The sequence below is a fragment of the Eretmochelys imbricata genome, chromosome 14 (assembly GCF_965152235.1).
Source record: "Eretmochelys imbricata isolate rEreImb1 chromosome 14, rEreImb1.hap1, whole genome shotgun sequence".
Lineage (NCBI taxonomy): Eukaryota > Metazoa > Chordata > Testudines > Cheloniidae > Eretmochelys > Eretmochelys imbricata.
In genome coordinates, this window is record NC_135585.1 from 45332671 (window position 1) to 45351024 (window position 18354).

Sequence of the window (18354 nt, forward strand, 5' to 3'; positions counted from 1 at the left end):
CTGGGCTCTGGGGGATCAAATATTTAGGGACTAGGCCGATGGATTATGGGGAGGACACTGGGGATGGAATGGTTGGGGCTGGTGGAGCTGGGAAGCAGGAGGAGCTGGGTGCTGGGGCTATTGAGTGTTTGGGGATGATGGGATAAGAGGCGAGGGAGAGCACAGGGGTAGAGAGGTGCTGCCTCTCCTCACTCACCCCCTCTGCCCCTACTCCCTGCCCCCGCTGCATTCAGACAGCACCACTGAGAGGGGCTGATTCCCACAGGGCCTTTTGTTGGAAGCTTGGATTTCCCACCTCTGCTTCGCAGCGTCAGCGTCCAAGGGTCTGTCTATGTTTGGGATTAGCTAGCACATCTCTGAAACTTGACCAGATTGCCAAGTCCAGACTGACCATGACCATTGAATTTATTCTGATCTTGTGACAGTCTGTACCCCTATGTTCACCCCTTTTACAAGACTATGATAAATTGTATACAAAGCCTGCCACATGAGGTATCATTTGAAAACTGATAATATGCTGATCATTATTGTCCAGTTAGAATATGTGTGGCAGTATGGTATGTAAAGTTTTAAGATTCTACTAAGGGCAGCCGCAAACCAGTTCCTCAGAGATAAAAGTTGGTGGCCATTGTTTGGCAGGAACCAGGGTGTGATCGAGAAATCTACATTTTCACAAAGAAACAACTTGACATTCCCATCCACACAGACTTTGTCTCCCGAACCTCAGCCAGATCAAAGGAGAAAGAGAACTATAAGAAAGAGGACCAGACGTCCCCAAATATTCCTCCCTTTCTCTCTACCCATGGCAGCCACAACACCTGAAGAACAAAGAAACCGCTTTGAACCCGAGGGAGGGATCCTGTCTGAAAGAGATCCAGCCAGTGAAACTGCTGAAGAATGTGGTGAGAGAGACTTTTGTTTTTAATTCACTTAGCTCATTAAGTTAGGTATGAGTTGTGTTTTACTTTTATTTTCTTGTAACCAATTCTGACTGTTATGCCTCATTACTTAAACAAATTACTTACTTAGATTATTTAAAATCTTTCTGTAGTTAATAAACTTGTTTTATTGTTTAAACCAGCGGTTTGGATTGAAGTGTTTGGGGAAACGCCATTTGAGATAAAAGGATTTGTACATATTGTTTTCTATTAATAAAATGACGGACTTTCTATCAGCTTGTATTGTCCAGGAGAAAGTCTGGGCAGTACAAGAGGTGCATTCCTGGGGAAAGTCTGGGACAGGGAATTTGCTGGTGTCACTCTGCAGTGTAATTTTAGATGGATCACTTGATGATCACCTGTTCTGTTCGTTCTCTTTGGGGCACTTGGCACTGGCCACTGTCTGAAGACAGGATACTAGGCTAGATGGACCTTTGGTCTGACCCCGTATGGCCATTCTTGATTCAGGAGTGGCTGGCTATAGCGTTCATGCGGTATAACTGGGAGTGATTTATATGCTGGACAGACCAGGAGTGGCTGCTCTCACTGTGAAGCAGTGTAAAAGGCACCCCAGGTTGGAGAATTGAGGGAACACAGCTGTTCAGCAGTCCATATTGTACCCTTGGTAATGTCACAGATTCTCCACCCCCCTCCCCACCATTATGAGAATTATTGTTAGAGTCACTGAGTTCCCCCTGTGGGGGTACATTTTTTCATTCCCAAATAGTATCATATTGCTCCAGGTTATGTTGAAAAGCATTTATTGTTTGTACATTTTATCCCATATTTGCCAGAATGTTATACACGGACAGTAAAAGGTGGTGTTTTAGCTTCTATGTTATTTGAGAGCATTGGGGTGAGTCAGAGGGATTCCCTCCTTCCTCCGCCGCTGTCACGCTCCACCGGATTCAGCAGCCTCTGTCTAAGCCTTGGAGAGTTTTATCCTCTCCCTATTCTACCCCTCCACCTCCCGAAGTGTCACTTGCCACAGTGTCCTTGGCTCTCCGTGCTTAGGAATCACACTTTGATTTCCCTGATCCTAAATCAGACTCCTGAGGGCTGAAAAGAAAGTGTCACAGATCTGCAAGGGAAATTCAAATGAACCTCAAAGCACAGTTTGAGCTTTTTGAACTTACAGCCCTGTTTCCATCAATTAGTAAAATTCCTTCTGTGCTTTTTCTAGACTAGTCTAGATCATTTGTGGGTAGAAAGTTTTTTTTTTTTCTCTTTTATTATGATGATGCTAAAACTTTTGTAACGAATAGAACCAAATCAGGAGGCGAGAAGGGAAGCCGGTTTAGCCAGTTCAGAAGAAAATAGGCAAATTTACTTTCCTGATTTTCAGTCTTAAAAGATTCTCTGAGATTTCACATTTACAAATGTGAAAGTGTTTTATAGCCCACCCTGGATTGTGGGTTTCTCACTCTTCCTGAAGGCCGTTTGGTCACATACTTTGATATTAGTTTAGTTTGACAGGATGTAGCTCAGATTTATTGAGGAAATCATGAGACAAATGTTCATGTGCCAGAAAAGTCCTTTATTTTATCTTAACCTTGTTCTACCCTTTGTCCTGGGATTTTTGCATGATTTGAACAATGACAATGATCAGTATCAGCACAGACACTGAGGGTGCGAGCTAAAGTTATATCCCATCCCAACAGGCGGAGACTGAAACGTTGAATGAAGTTCCTTCCAAATCCTTGCAGTGATCTGAGATACAGTCAGAAGGGGGAGAGGGTGGGATGGGAGAGGGAACAGAGCTAGGAAAATGCAAGGTTTGCTTCTGAGAGTGAGCCAGCTGAGGTTGAGAACCATGAAATCACTGCTCCAGTGCCAGAGAGAGAGAGAGGGGGGAAATGATGAGTGAAGCCATTCCTGAAATCTAAAGGGCTGCTGAGAGGATGAGGTGGTGTAGAAGCAAGAAGGGAGCCGGGGATGTCAACGGACCTGGCCAGCCTTAAAAGCCAGGCCGACCCCCCTTATTGAGGCCAGATGGAGATGAGGAGCCCCAAAGCCGAGCTACTCAGCCCCTCCCCATCTACCGCAGTGTCCTGTGTGGAGACGACAGCAACGCTGTCTGCCCCACTCACCCCACCCTGCATCCCTCTAACCTCAAGGCCCCATGGTGCTGGGTGCTGTACACACACAACATGAAAGACAGCTCCTAAGGAAAAAGAGATTACCATCTAAATCTACGCTTTTGTAGTTGTCGGGGGTGTTTCCATGCTCAAGGCTGGTCACTGAAAGCAGGTATTCGACTTCCATTACATGTGAAAAACACGGGTTTGTCTCCCCCAGGATTACAGCCCTTACTCATAGCATACGGAACACCTTTTCAGAGAAGGTAAAAGGAAATCTGTCAATGACTTTAGCAATAAACGTTAAACACGGGTCTGTTCAGACCTACAGCACCGACTGTCAGACCGTATCACCTAGCGATGCCATGCAAAGCCCCACGCTGTTATGATTAGGGCCCTACCAAATTCACGGTCAGAGGATTTTAAAAAATGGTAAATTTCATGATTTCTGCTATTTAAATCTGAAACTTCACTGGGTTGTAATTGTGAGGGTCCTGACCCAAAAAGGAGTTGTGTGTGGGGGGGGGGGGGGGGGCGGTCACAAGGTGATTGTGGGGGGGGGGGGTTGCAGTATTGCTACCCTCCCGTGCTGCTGCTGACAGCGGCGCTGCCTGCAGGGTGGAGCAGCTGCAGAGCGGCGGCTGTGGGCCGGGAGCCCGGGGCTGAGGGCAGAGCCGTGGCCAGCAGCAGCGCAGAAGTCCGGGCAGCATGGCATGGGACGGCCACCCTTCTGCGCTGCTGCCTGCAGAGCTGAGCCCTCGGTCAGCAGCCTCCCAACTCTGAAGGCAGCAGCGCAGAAGTCGGGATGGTAATACCATGAGCTCCCAGAATAGCTTTGTGACTCCTGCCACGCTCTTTTGTGTCAGGCCCCACCCCCGTCGGAGCAACACTGCTCTCCCGCGAAGACCAGGTTTCACGGGGAGAGACCAGATTTCACGGGCCGTCACGTGTTTTTCATGGCCTTGAATTTAGTAGGGCTCTGTTTATGGTTAAGAGATGTGAGTGGTCTGAGGCCCCGATTATACTGTACTGATTTGTAAAGACTTTAGACTTAGACTTTCGGGCAAGTTTTTCAAAAAACACCTTGGGGCTGGAGTTTTCAAAGGTATTAGGTACCTGAGGATGCGATGGGGGGCCTCGTGGGGTTTTCAAAGCAGGTTTAGGCACATAGGGCTAGATCCACAAAAGGGCTTGGTGCCTAAATGCCACGTTAGGTACCGGAATCCAACATTTAGGTGTCACTCATCCTCAAAACCCCTGCCCAGCTGCTGCCCAACGCAGTAGGTGTCTGGAGTCCCGATGTGCTTAGATTTCTTCTAAGTCCTCCAAGTGCTAAAAAATCTACTGGTCATGTGCACAGCTGCTTCAGTCTAGGTACCTGGGTACTGATCTCATTCCTAAGCCTCAGGCTTGCTGTTCCCCTGCCCTGTCTCGCACATGGGACCCAGCATAACAGGCTCTTGAGCAAATTGTCGGCAGTCTGTAGATAGCAGGGCTTTAAAACACTCCAGATGGAGGAGACAGTGAGCTTCCTCCTGCAGACGCTTGGCTTGGCAGCAGCCATGGTCCCTTCTGGGAAGAGGAGCCGCCCCTAGATTTCCTGCTGGGCCATAGCCTGGAGCAACAGTTGGACATTCCCCTCCCTGACGCAGATTGGCGCTTGCTGAATGGAGCGAGGCTCTAGGCAGTGGTACAGCTCCTGGGTTTCGGGTGAGACTCTGACCCGCTCTAGCTAAGGATTAAAGGGAGCTAAGGCCTGGACGAAGCAGGCAGGACCAGGGGGATTGCATTCCCCCTGGGCCAAAACACCAATAGGGTCAGATGCTGCATGTTAATAAGATGAGAGAGTCAAGGAAACAGGCCTGGTGCATACTCTGTAAATAAATAAATACAAATCACACTCCATCCCCTCACTTATATCCACATGAGCTCCTCGCCTGTTGAAGTCGCAGCTACAGGAGCCATGTTTGCCTGGGTAGCAGGGCCTGTGGGGGCCGGACACCAACATGGAGCTAGGTGGGTTGCCCCAAGTATGGCCGAAGCCATGGAAAGAAGCAGGGGTGGTCCCAAAATCTGCCACCTTAAGCAGCTGTCTAGAGCAGCCTCTGGGTGTTGCCTCAGAAGCCCTGAGCGGGGGCAGGATCCCAGCTCAGACTTTTGAGCCGGAGACGTGGGGGGAATATCCCAGGGAAGACCTGGGCCCGTTGTAATAATTGGAGCTACAAATTTGCGTCAATGGGATGTAAAAGTTTGTAAGGTGTCACAATGGCTTATGATAACAAATGCTGATGGGAAAAGCTACGCAAACCAGACAGAGAGATTACATTAGTCCAGCGTTTTTCAAAGTTCGGGTCGCGACTCAGTACTGGGTCATGGCATTTAAGGCACTGGGTCGCCTTGCTCAGCACCAAGGGACCCTAGCGGCTCTGGTCAGCACCGCCAACTGGGATGTTAAAGGTCCTGTTGGCGGTGCTGCCCAGCTGAGGCAGGCTACTGCCCATCTGCTCCAACACCGCGCTGTGCCCCGGAAGCGACCAGCAGCGGGTCCGGCTTCTAGGCAGGGGGGCCACAGGGCTCTGCGCGCTTCCCCCGCCCCGAGCACCGGCTCCGCGCTCCCATTGGCTGGGAACTGGCCAATGGGAACTGGGGAGGCCGGTGCCTGTGGGCTAGAGCCGTGCGGAGCTGCTTGTGAGCCTCTGCCTAGGAGCCGGACCTGCTTCTAGCTGCTTTTGGGGCGCAGCGCGGTCCGCAGTGCCAGGACAGGCGGGAAGCCTGCCTCTGCACCCCGGCTGCACCTCTGACTGGGAGCCGCTGGAGGTAAGTCGGAACCCCTTTCTGCACCCCAAACCCTTCATCCCTGACCCCACCCCAGAGCATGCACCCCCAGCCCTGATCCCTGCCCCTCTCCTGCACCCCAACCCCTTGCCCCAGCCCTGAGCCCCCCAAACCCAGAGCTCCTCCTGCACCCCAAACCCCTCATCCCCAGCCCCACCCCAGAGCCTTCAACCCCAGCCCAGAGCCCTGACCCCCTCCTGCAGCCCAACCCCCTGCCCCAGCCCAGAGCCCCCTCCCACACCCTGAACACCTCATTCCCAGCCCCACCCCGCAGCCCTCACCCCCACATCCAAACCCTCTGCCCCAGCCCTGAGCCCCTTCCACACCCCAAGCGCCTCATCCCCAGCTCCGTTGGGTCTCAGGCGTCAACAATTTTCTTCAACTGGGTCCCCAGAAATTTTTTTTTGAAAACAATGGCATTAGTCCAAACAACCAGGCCACAATCATATAATGAAAGAACTGTTGAAATCATGCTCGGTAAAAACAAGAGACTTGGAGTTGGCAATTAATTAACCCAATTCATGGATGGCGGGTGAAGCTTCCCTGCAGCCCCGCCTCTTCTGCTCATGGCCCCGCCCACACTCCACCCCAGGTCCTGCCCCTGCTCGGCCCCCTCCCGCGAAGCCCCCCACGAGCTGCCGCTTGCCGCGTTCCTCCTCTCTTCCCCACCCCGCGAGGCCCCCACCGCCCGCCTCTCCCTGCGTTCCTCTTTTCCTTCACGCCCACCTTCCCCCGAGTGAGGCCCCCGCTGCGCGCGCTCTCCATTTTCCTCCTCTCCTTCACTGCCCTCCTCCGTGAGGGCCCCGCTGCCCACCGCGTCCCTCTTCTCCTCCACCCCTTCTCCTCTGTGAGGGCCTCATGGAAGAGGGGAGGCGGAGGAGAGGAGGGATGTGGCAGGTGGGGGGGCCTTTCAGGGGAGGGGGGATGGAGTGGAGGAGAGAAGAGGAGGGACTCAGCAGGCAGAGGCGGGTGGTGGGGGCCGCAGGAGGGGCAGAGCAGGGACGGGAAGAGGCGGAGAGCGCAGGGGGGGCCACCCTGGCTCTGGCGCTGGGGCAATGGTGGCTGCTCCAGGGGAGGCTTAGCCTCCCTTGGCCTATTATACTTGCCACCTATGACCACAATCGGTGTGTTGAATATTAGCCCTAACAGGCAGACAAAATGATGAGATGGGCTGTTCCACCCGTGGTCCTTAAAGCAGGCACAGAGGAGGAAAAACGGACAGAGGCCACCAGAGCAAACTTCACCGGCATGGCTGCCACCTCCACCACTTCCTGGGACCCCCCCAGGCCTTTTTCATCCTGATTCTGAGAGACGGCCTGACCAGACCGGACCCCAAAGAGGGCTCCAGGTGACATCACCACCCCGCCACCTCCAGCTGAATCCCAAACACCACCTGGGATGACGGTTAGTACCATCTCCAGTACCATCCCAGAGCCTGTCAAACGCAGGGGCGGGAATTCCTTCTGAAAACTCTCTCCGGCTCCTGGGAAAGGGAACAAGGGGTGTTGTTAAAATGAAAGCCTGACTTACTGCTTTACATTTCAAAGGCCCTAACTGGTTTTGCTTCTTTCCTGCATCTTCAATACAAGATTAAAAGGGTTTTTAATGGTGGGTTTATCATAGAGCTAAGCAGGCTGAGGTCTCTGTATTCCAACCCCTAGACCTTGTTTCACACTGTTTAATGCTGAACAGTAACAGGGTCAGGTTAACACCTTTAGCTCCTATATTCCACCCAATAAATAGCACAGACCCTGAAATTAGCCTCTCTAGCCTCAGACAACCTATTCTCTTTGACCCTGGAGGACTCTTGTCTCCCCCCAGACTTTCTACTGTGCAATCTATGTGATCCTAAAGGCTGCAGTCTGTGGACTGTCAAGCCATAGAGAGGAGGGCATAATTGAGATAGGAAAAAACAAAATCCTTGGCCTATGGACTGCGTAGCCTGTTTGTCACTCTCCTCTATGATCCAGCGCACTCGAACAGCCTATAAGGTTAGTGCCTGATGGATGCGAAGCGAGGGATAGTGGAATACAAGTGAAGGGAAGAAAAGAAGGAAACACACTAAGCCGCGTGATATGAGATTAGGGTAAATGCTGTTGATCCAACAATGTGATTCAGTCTGTCCGTTTACTGCTTTAGTTCATGACAAGCGGAGCCATGTCAGTGCCCTTAAAAAATTGCACTTTGCTCAAATTTTGTCTTTCATTCCTTTTCCCGTTATGAAATAATCATGCCATGTTTTATGACGTCCTTACATTTATGGTAAACAGACCAATTTTCAATAGATATTGAGTTATTTTCTGCTTGGTGTTTTCCCTATTTTGCTGTGTTATTATTTTCATGTTGCGGGTCGTTTGGAGGGAGCTGGCAGGACTAGGGGGATTTGTTTCCCGCTGACCAAAAACGCCTCTAGGAAGAAGCCTGCATGTTAATATGATGTGATAGGAGGCGTTGCGAGGTGATGTGATGTTTCTACACTCTGGGACTTGTGCTGTTACTAGGGAAAAAAAACTTTGATAAGGTTGTGACCACATAACATTGGCTGATTGTCACTGTGCTCAGCCTGGACGGCACAGTTTAAATATCCCAAACTCAAAGGATGGGGATATGGCGCTAATATCATGCGTGTTATGCATGAGTCATTGATGTATAAACGCGCAGGATGAAACAGGCCAAACGTTCTCCATTCAGTAAATGCACTTCCTCTTTAATGAGATTAAAGCTCAGTTTTCTGGGACATCAAACCGTTTCTTTGTGTTGCAGAACTGTTGCATAAAAAGATGGCTACCGAGCAGGCCAAGCCACCGTCTGAGCTCCTGGGTCCAAGCCAAGTGAGCTGCTTTCCATGAGGGGGTTACAGGGTGAAAAGTCCAGAGGCTGAAGCAGTAAAAGACACCAGTGTTTTAAGAAGAATCCAAGCTCTTCTGGGAGCTGTAGCTGAGGCTTCATCCAGAGGGATTTGCCCAGGGGCAGCTTGGCCCGGGTCCAGTGAGGTACTTAGGTACCAAAGCCCAGGTTTTAGGTGCTAAGTGTGATCCACAGAGCTCCCATTTGGCTGCTGCCTGTCTCTGGGAGGAGCTCGCTTCAAGGAAACAGGCTGCCCCGAACATTCTGTAAATCAACAACTTACACGACAGAGACCCTAAAGCGTCTCTCTAAATGGTTTGCCCAGACTCGGGATAGTTCATAGGAGCAGAAGAGGAGGAAGGTTGTGGTCCTTTGAATCAGATTCATAGAGTTTTAGGCCAGAAGGAACCAGCAGATCAGCTAATCTGACATCCTGCCCATTCCAGGCCACTATACCCCACCCCGTTAAATTACCCCTGCAAAGAGCCCAATCATCTGGATTAGGCTAAAGCATTACAATCATCTGGAGACTAAACCATTGTCTGCCACACACTGGGAGTATTGCTTCTTGGCCTTTGTTAGCTAAGATCAAGCACAGTACCTGTTCTTACCAGTTTAATATCTGATATGTTCTTTATCTAAGGACTACATATTAAATGGATTTTTGGAACAGGGAGCTGGATTAGGTGTTTACTCCATGCATCAACCTGGTTTTGCAATATCTCCAGGACTGGTGCCCTTCCTCTTTGGTAGACTATCATGGCTAAAAGAAAATGAAGACATTTGTTGTGGTGTCTGTGTTATGTTTTGTTTGTAACAGGGATATGGTTTAGTTTTGTTTATAACTCTTTAGCTAGTTATTTGCACTGTATTCTCATAAGGCTTCTGAGTTGAAAAGCTGCTTTTGTGGATTTTCCGTCATTTGTAGGTCAGTTAAGCAGCTGCTCTTTCATTCTATTCTAGGTAGGTTCTTAAGCCCCTTTCATTAGCACACCTTCCAAAATTGCATGGTTTGGATCATTCTGTCTCTCATCTGACTCTCTCTCCACTGGCAAGAATTTTTCCATCCCTTTCTCCTTGAGAAAACATCACTGTTTTAATTGAGGTGAAATCTCCGCTGATTGGCGCTGCGACAGGTGGGTTAGTGGGTTTCATACCGTCTTGTGACCTTGTCTGGATCTTATCTCTGTTTACAGTGGTTCCACATTTGTCCCACTATGGGGAGTAATTGGAAAAATGTTAGGAACTTCTTTTTCCTAGGGGAGGGGGCTTTCTTGGGTGACATATTTCTGGTTTTGGTTTCCCACAGTGGATTACGTCTGAAGAGCCAAAACATGTGAACTTTCCTGTAAAGAACCCCGTAGCACATCTCTTCATAGGTGCTGACATTTTTTCCCCCAGTGGGTGCTCCACTCCCACTCCTCCTGGGGGCCTCACTCCTGCGCCGCCTCTTCTCCCGAGGCCTCGCCCGCGCCCTGCCTCCCCACCTCCTTCCCCCTCCTTGCACTGGCTGCTCGGTCCTCTCCACTGCCCCTGAGCGCCTCCTGCCAGCCGCTCACTGCTCTGCTGGCCACCCCAGGGCCTGCCCGCCAGCTGATTGGTGGCCAGTCCCGGGGCCCCAGAACCAGAGGCCTATGCAGCTCTTTGAGTTCAACATGTTGTTGCCGGCACCCAGTGCCGAGAGGCTGAACAACAGCTTGAGTGGTTCGTTACCCGGTGTGCTACACCCAATAATCACAACGGGGTGGAGAAGCAGAAAAGTTTATTTGCAGCTGCAAAAAGGTACAGGGAGAATAAAATCTCAAATCCTGCACATAGAGCAGGAAGTTACTCAGGCTTTTATACATCCTTTTTCCCAGCATACTTATCCAATAGCAAGCTGCCCCAAGTATCCATATAGCCAGCCAATCCAGTTCCCAGCTAGTTCCCTGGTTCTCTGTATCATTTGTTAAACTATACATAAAGCTGCTTTGTTCAGCATTGTTCTTCCATATCTGCCCTGTTTGGCCTTGCTTAGTTTCAGGCAGTCTGACTCTGCAGCGTATTGATTCTCAGCATAACTGCTGCGTGTGCCTCCAGGCGGGGGGGCCAAGGACACTTGGGCCTAGTACGCAGAGCTGCTGCGAGTGCCTCCAGGCGGGAGGGGGGGCCAAGGACACTTGAGCCTAGTGAGAGGGGGCTTCATCTCGTGGTCTTCCATCCCCTCGAGTTACCTAGTGGCCATGCCCCAGTGTCCCCAACAATGTGATGGCCATTTTGTTCCTCAGGAGTTTCGGTGTCATTTTGGTTCATTGTGTCTCTGTATCCCAGAGGGTGCAGAAGGGTTTGCTCCTTAGCTGAGGCCGTGGCTAGTCCAGGTGGTGGTTGAACCCTGCAGAGTTGTGCACAACAGCTTAGCCCTTCCCTTTCGATTCACTCATTTGATACACGCTGCAGGGAAAGGGGACACGCTGTAGTGATGTCCAAACCCTTGCTCAGACCTCATGCTCTGCTGAGAGAGGGGAAACACCCCCCCCACCCCTGTTCCAATCCCTTCTCCCCACTGGGGCGGGGGGCAGTTGAAGCTGGTTGTCCCATATCCTGGGGGAGTGCTCTACCTACCACATTGGGCCCTGAAGGAGAAGTAGGTGCGTCTCCGCGCATCTTCTCCTGCTTCGTGCATCGCCCAGGGCAGGGGCATCGGAACAGGGGGCAGAGGGGCCCCATGGCCCTCCCACTTTTTTCCAGTCATAAGGGTGTATGATGAGGGGGAGGGGGCAGGGGCAGAGAGGAGTGAGTGGCGGCTTGAGGGAAGGGGAAGGGCAGTGCAGGGGAGCGGGGCCACGGTTTGAGTGCTGGTGACCCCCCCACTTTTAGGATGTTTTCACTGCTCCTAACCCCGGGGCTTAGGTGGGAGATATGTAACTGGATACATAGAGGGAGGCAGGAATGGAGGTGCCTAGAGAGGTCAGGCACCTACAGGGTAAGGCAGCAACTGAGCAGAGATTTTGTGGCTTGCAGTAGTGCTCAAAGAGCGGCTTTAGGTGCCTAAATCAGGGGCTGAGGTGCCTAAGTCTTTTTGTGCATCGGGGCCAGTATTCCAAGTGATCTCCTGGGGAAGGTGTAATCTCATGATGCTGTGCTTTAGAATGTAATAATGATTTGTGATATTTACTGTAGCTCACAAAAAAGCAGGAATGTGAGGCTTTTAAAAACCATTATTGCATTCAGGTATCTTGTGGCACCTGGCTATTTGAATCAGCTGGTACTGATACAGTCAGCTCAGCCGTGGCTGTGTCGTAAGAGAAGAGCTGCATCTCTCCACCTGACAGCGTCTGAGATGACTGCAACTTTCCAGTTCCTCTGCTACTTGACTTTCAAACCCATCAAACGCTGCAAGAGGAAAGCAAGACGTAGCAGTCTGGAACAAAAAAAAGGACTCTTAAACACCTGCAAGGAAAGGAAAAGCTGTTATCGTCCACACACTGCTATTTTATAGCCAAAATTAACTGTGCAAATTGATACAATGCAATAGTCCTTAAAATATAAACTAACTCAGAAAAACAGAGAAAGAGTTTATAAAGTCTGTCGACACACTAAAGATCATGAAACTTCCCAGAAGAGTCAGCCAGGCAAGTGAACTTTGCCTGAAAAGGATTTAGCTAACTGATTGTTTTTATAACGTAATAGACACTCCCTTTTTTTCTTGGTTAGATGGTTAACAGCACAAAGATCAAGTAATCCCATGAGAATTGTTTTTGCTCTTTATGAAACACTGCATTGTGTCTATTCAAAATACATTTCAGATCATTTTCCTAACGCTGCAACACCAGTTGTTGCAGCTCATTGAAAGTGAGTAGGAACCTGGCCAAAAGAGCCAATGGGAAGGCTAGAACTTTTTAAAATTGAAACAAGACTCCCCTTTTGTTTGTCTGTTGTTGTTCTCTCCGGAGAGGAGACACAGAAGCAGCAATGCTGTAAGAAGCTTGCGCCAGGTTTGAAAAATCAAATCACACTTAGAACTACTCATTTGAAACCCCAGATATGTAAGCAGATCAGGAAATGTCGAGGAAGACGTGATTAAGTTTATCTCTTTTATTTCTGTAAGGCTTGGGGACTCCTCTGTGCTAACCCCAGGTGCTTTTGTTTTGCTTGTAACCTTTAAGGTGGACCTCAAGAAAACCATTCTTGATGCTTAATTATTATATTTGCTCTTTTTAAATCTAGCAATAGCCTAAGTTCCAGATATATTTTCTTTCTTTTTGTTTTTAATAAAATTTACCTTTTTTAAGAACAGGATTGGGGTTTTTGGTTTGTCCATGTTGTTTAATTAGCTGGTGGCAACAGCTGATTTCCTTTGTTTTCTTTCTCAGCTCTTCCCCTGAGGAGTGGTGAAAGGGCTTGAGGGTACCCTACAGGGAGGAATTCCCAAGTGCGCCTTCCTGGGTCCAAAGGGGTTGTTTTTGTACTTGGGTAGTGGCAGCATCTAGCAAGCCAAGACCAGAGAGAAGCTGTAACCTTGGGAGTTTAATATAAGCCTGGAGTGGCTAGTATTAATTTTTAAAATCCTTGCAGGCCCACACCTTCTGCACTCAAAGTGCCAGAGTGGGAAATTCGCCTTGAAAGACGTTAAGCCGACCTAAGTCCGCATGTAGACAGTGCTAGGTTGACGGAAGAATTCTTCCATTGATGTAGATATTGCCTCTCAGGGAGGTGGATTACCTATGCCAATGGGAGAATCCCCCCCAGCGGTATAGGTTGTGTCTACCCTGAATTGCTACAGCAGTGTCACAGTGCCACTGTAGCACTTTTATTAGTGTAGCCGAACCCCATATAAAAAAAACCCCACCCATTAGCCACCCTTCCACAGCAATGGCCCACAAAGATACAAGGCAACATTGACTTGATCACAGGATAAAAATGCGGTGTGTTGTGCAGATCACGCAGTTGTTGTTGCAGATCATTTAGTGCATACACAGAAAACCCATACCAGATTAGAAGTGGAGACATGCCCGCCTCGTTGGCTAATCTCATGGAGGATTCTGACCACCTGGATTCAACAATTAATTCCACCAGTATTCAGCAACACTCCATAACAGGTGCTTAACGGTGGACACATATTTCATGCACCTATGCACGCAGTCAGACTTTTTAACCCTTTACAGGTAAAGCAAGTAGAGAACAGCTACTAACAGGGATTTTATAGCTAACTGGCTGGCTGGGTGTCCATAAAAGGTAGCTACCCCCTCCCCCCTTCTTTTATCACAGCGTCACTCAGGGAATAGCCTTCTGCTTCTGGACTTACCCCCAGCTCTGGAGACAAACCTCAGCTCCAAGCCTGTTCTTAAAAGGCTTTTTCTTTTTTCTGCCAATCCAGGATGATGCCTGGTTATTCAGTGGGGAAACCTCCCTCGTGACTTAATGTTCTGGAGCTGGGAATGTGCTTTTCAATTTCCAGTTGTCTCAGTGTCTTTCCATTAACTGTGATAGTTCACCATTGTTCTCTCCTCGGGCTGGACAATGGCCAGTTTCATGGACACAACTCGATTTGGAGGTGCCCCTCCCCGCTTGACTGCTTCCCACTCTGCCATAAGGTGTAGCTAAAGTTGCACTACAGATCATGATCCCAGTTTTTTCTCTACACAAATACATAAACTCATAACCACAGTCTGTCTTCATAGCTGACAATGACCATCAATGTCAGAACATTACAAGCTTTTGTAAAAGACCTTGCTGAATACAGTTTTACAGTACTATGACGCTGTATACAATTGCTTGGTTTAACTGCTTTTTGGTGGGGGGGGTGAAACCTTCTATTCGCCCCTTGGGGTGGCTGACCCTGATTGTCACAACAGGTGCCTGTGTCAACATTTCTATTTTTTTTTTTAACCAGAAGATATCCTCAGAGTTTCTTCACTTTCTGTGAGCTCTTGGCTGCTGTTTACAACCCCATCCTTCCTTATCACTAGAATCAGTATATTTTTCTGTAGCCCAAGAACAGTACCATCCTTTCTGTTTGATTTCCTTTATAAGCGGACGATCCAGGCAAGTAAAGCGATGGACAAGCTGTGTAACTTTAAATATGTTGTTAGCCCCATTGAATTTCATAGGCCTACTCCCAGGCTTAAAGTTAAGCATGTGCTTAAGTGCTTTGCTGGATCAAAGACTAAGAGACCAACAGGACAAGGACAAAGAATAGCGAAGTTTCCCTGAGAGCAGCACAATGTGTATTCCCTGTTAATTCATAGATATTCATAGATATTTAGGTCAGAAGGGACCATTATGATCATCTAGTCTGACCTCCTGCACGACGCAGGCCACAGAATTTCACCCACCACTCCTACAAAAAAAACCTCACACCTATATCTGTGCTATTGAAGTCCTCAAATTGTAGTTTAAAGACCTCAAGGAGCAGAGAATCCTCCAGCAAGTGACCCGTGCCCCATGCTACAGAGGAAGGCGAAAAACCTCCAGGGCCTCTTCCAATCTGCCCTGGAGGAAAATTCCTTCCCGACCCCAAATATGGCGATCAGCTAAACCCTGAGCATATGGGCAAGATTCATCAGCCAGATACTACAGAAAATTCTTTCCCAGGTAACTTGGATCTTACCCCATCTAAAACCCATCACAGGCCATTGGGCCTATTTACCATGAATATTTAATTACCAAAACCATGTTATCCCATCATACCATCTCCTCCATAAACTTATCTAGTTTAATCTTAAAGCAAGATAGATCTTTTGCCCCCACTACTTCCCTCGGAAGGCTATTCCAAAACTTCACTCCTCTGATGGTTAGAAACCTTCGTCTAATTTCTAATCTAAATTTCCTAGTGGCCAGTTTATATCCATTTGTTCTTGTGTCCACATTGGTACTGAGTTTAAATAATTCCTCTCCCTCTCTGGTATTTATCCCTCTGATATATTTATAGAGAGCAATCATATCTCCCCTCAGCCTTCTTTTAGTTAGGCTAAACAAGCCAAGCTCCCTGAGTCTCCTTTCATAAGACAAGTTTTCCATTCCTCGGATCATCCTAGTAGCCCTTCTCTGTACCTGTTCCAGTTTGAATTCATCCTTCTTAAACATGGGAGACCAGAACTGCACACAGTACTCCAGGTGAGGTCTCACCAGTGCCTTATATAACGGTACTAAAACCTCCTTATCCCTATTGGAAATACCTCTCCTGATGCATCCCAAGACGACATTAGCTTTTTTCACAGCCATATCACATTGGCAGCTCATAGTCATCCTATGATCAACCAATACTCCAAGGTCCTTTTCCTCCTCCGTTACTTCTAGTTGATGCGTCCCTAGCTTATAACTAAAATTCTTGTTATTAATCCCTAAATGCATGACCTTACACTTCTCACTATTAAATTTCATCCTATTCCTATTACTCCAGTTTACAAGGTCATCCAGATCCTCCTGTAGGGTATCCCTGTCCTTCTCTAAATTAGCAATACCTCCCAGCTTTGTATCATCTGCAAACTTTAGTAGCACACTCCCACTTTTTGTGCCCAGGTCAGTAATAAAAAGATTAAATAAGATTGGTCCCAAAACCGATCCCTGAGGAACTCCACTGGTAACCTCCCTCCAACTTGACAGTTCACCTTTCAGTAGGACCCGTTGTAGTCTCCCCTTTAACCAATTCCCTATCCACCTTTCAATATTCCTATTGATGCCCATCTTATCCAATTTAACTAATAATTCCCCATGTGGCACCGTATCAAACGCCTTACTAAAATCTAAGTAAATTAGATCCACTGCGTTTCCTTTATCTAAAAAATCTGTTACTTTCTCAAAGAAGGAGATCAGGTTGGTTTGGCACGATCTACCTTTTGTAAAACCATGTTGTATTTTGTCCCATTTACCATTGACTTCAATGTCCTTAACTACCTTCTCCTTCAAAATTTTTTCCAAGACCTTGCATACTACAGATGTCAAACTAACAGGCCTATAATTACTTGGATCACTTTTTTTCCCTTTCTTAAAAATAGGAACTATGTTAGCAATCCTCCAATCATACGGTACAACCCCTGAGTTTACAGATTCATTAAAAATTCTTGCTAATGGGCTTGCAATTTCTTGTGCCAATTCTTTTAATATTCTTGGATGAAGATTATCTGGGCCCCCCGATTTAGTCCCATTAAGCTGTTTGAGTTTCGCTTCTACCTCAGATATGGTGATGTCTACCTCCATATCCTCATTCCCATTTATCATGCTACCATTATCCCTAAGATCCTCTTTAGTCTTATTAAAGACTGAGGCAAAGTATTTGTTTAGATATTGGGCCATGCCTAGATTATCCTTGACCTCCACTCCATCCTCAGTTTTTAGCGGTCCCACTTCTTCTTTCTTTGTTTTCTTCCTATTTATATGACTATAGAACCTTTTACTATTGGTTTTAATTCCCTTTGCAAGGTCCAACTCTACTTGACTTTTAGCCTGTCTCACTTTATCCCTACATATTCTGACCTCAATAAGGTAGCTTGCCTTACTGATCCCTCCCTTCTTCCACTCCCTATATGCTTTCTGCTTTTTCTTAATTACCTCTCTAAGATGCTTGCTCATCCAGCTTGGTCTACAACTCCTGCTTATGAATTTTTTCCCCTTTCTTGGGATGCAGGCTTCCGATAGCTTCTGCAGCTTTAATTTAAAATAATCCCAGGCCTCCTCTACCTTTAAACCCATAAATTCTTCAGTCCAATCCACTTCCCTAACTAATTTCCTTAATTTTTGAAAGTCAGCCCTTTTGAAATCAAAAACCTTAGTTGCAGATTTATTTTTGTTAATCCTTCCATTCAGTTTGAACTGAATTAGCTCATGATCACTTGAGCCAAGATTATCCCCTACAACCATTTCCTCTATGAGGTCCTCATTACTCACCAAGACCAAATCTAAAATAGCATCCCCTCTAGTCGGTTCAGCAACTACTTGCTGAAGGAATCCATCAGCTATCGCATCTAGGAAAATCTGAGCCCTATTATTATTACTAGCACTCGTCCTCCAGTCTATATCTGGGAAGTTAAAGTCTCCCATGATCACACAGTTTCCATTAGTATTTACTTTATTAAAAACATTAAAAAGGGCTCTATCCATATCCAAATTAGATCCCGGCGGTCTATAGCACACCCCAAGCACTATCCCAGGGGAGGCTCTAATAGTTTTCTTCCCCAATTTAATTTTTGCCCAGACAGACTGGGTTAACTAGGTCTAGTTGAAAAATTTCCATCAAAATTGGTTTTTGACAGAAAATTAAGCTTCTGAATACATGAAACGTTCCACAGAGAATAAGAAAAATTTCAACTTTTGGTTGAAAACTGAGAAATTTTGTGGTTGAAAATTTTCAGTTTTTTTGTGTTTCAAGTTTTGGATGAAAAGTCAAAAAATTCTATGGAACGTTCAACCAAAACATTTGTTCTTCATTTTAATCTGTTGTGTTTTTTTTTTTCGACTAGAGGAGAGCAGAGAGGAACATTTTTCAAACAGCTCTACCATAACCCTTTCAGAGGAAAGATGGTTTCTTTTCTGGGTTTGAACAGTGCACAACCTAATGTGGTCCCATCGCTGTTGGGGCTTTTGGGCATTGGTCTTTTATGAATTAGACAGAATGGACGACTGCAGGAATTTGATCAAATCGTGAACCCAGAAAAGCATGATCAGCGTAATTACTGCAG

General features: G+C 47.5%; 1 non-coding gene across 1 annotated transcript; it reads left to right on the forward strand.

The window, feature by feature from the left end:
- The first annotated feature begins 9258 nt into the window (after positions 1 to 9258).
- On the forward strand, positions 9259 to 9442 carry LOC144275347 (U2 spliceosomal RNA). Its single transcript, XR_013348026.1, has one exon. It is a non-coding gene; the product is annotated as a U2 spliceosomal RNA (small nuclear RNA).
- The last annotated feature ends 8912 nt before the right edge of the window (positions 9443 to 18354 follow it).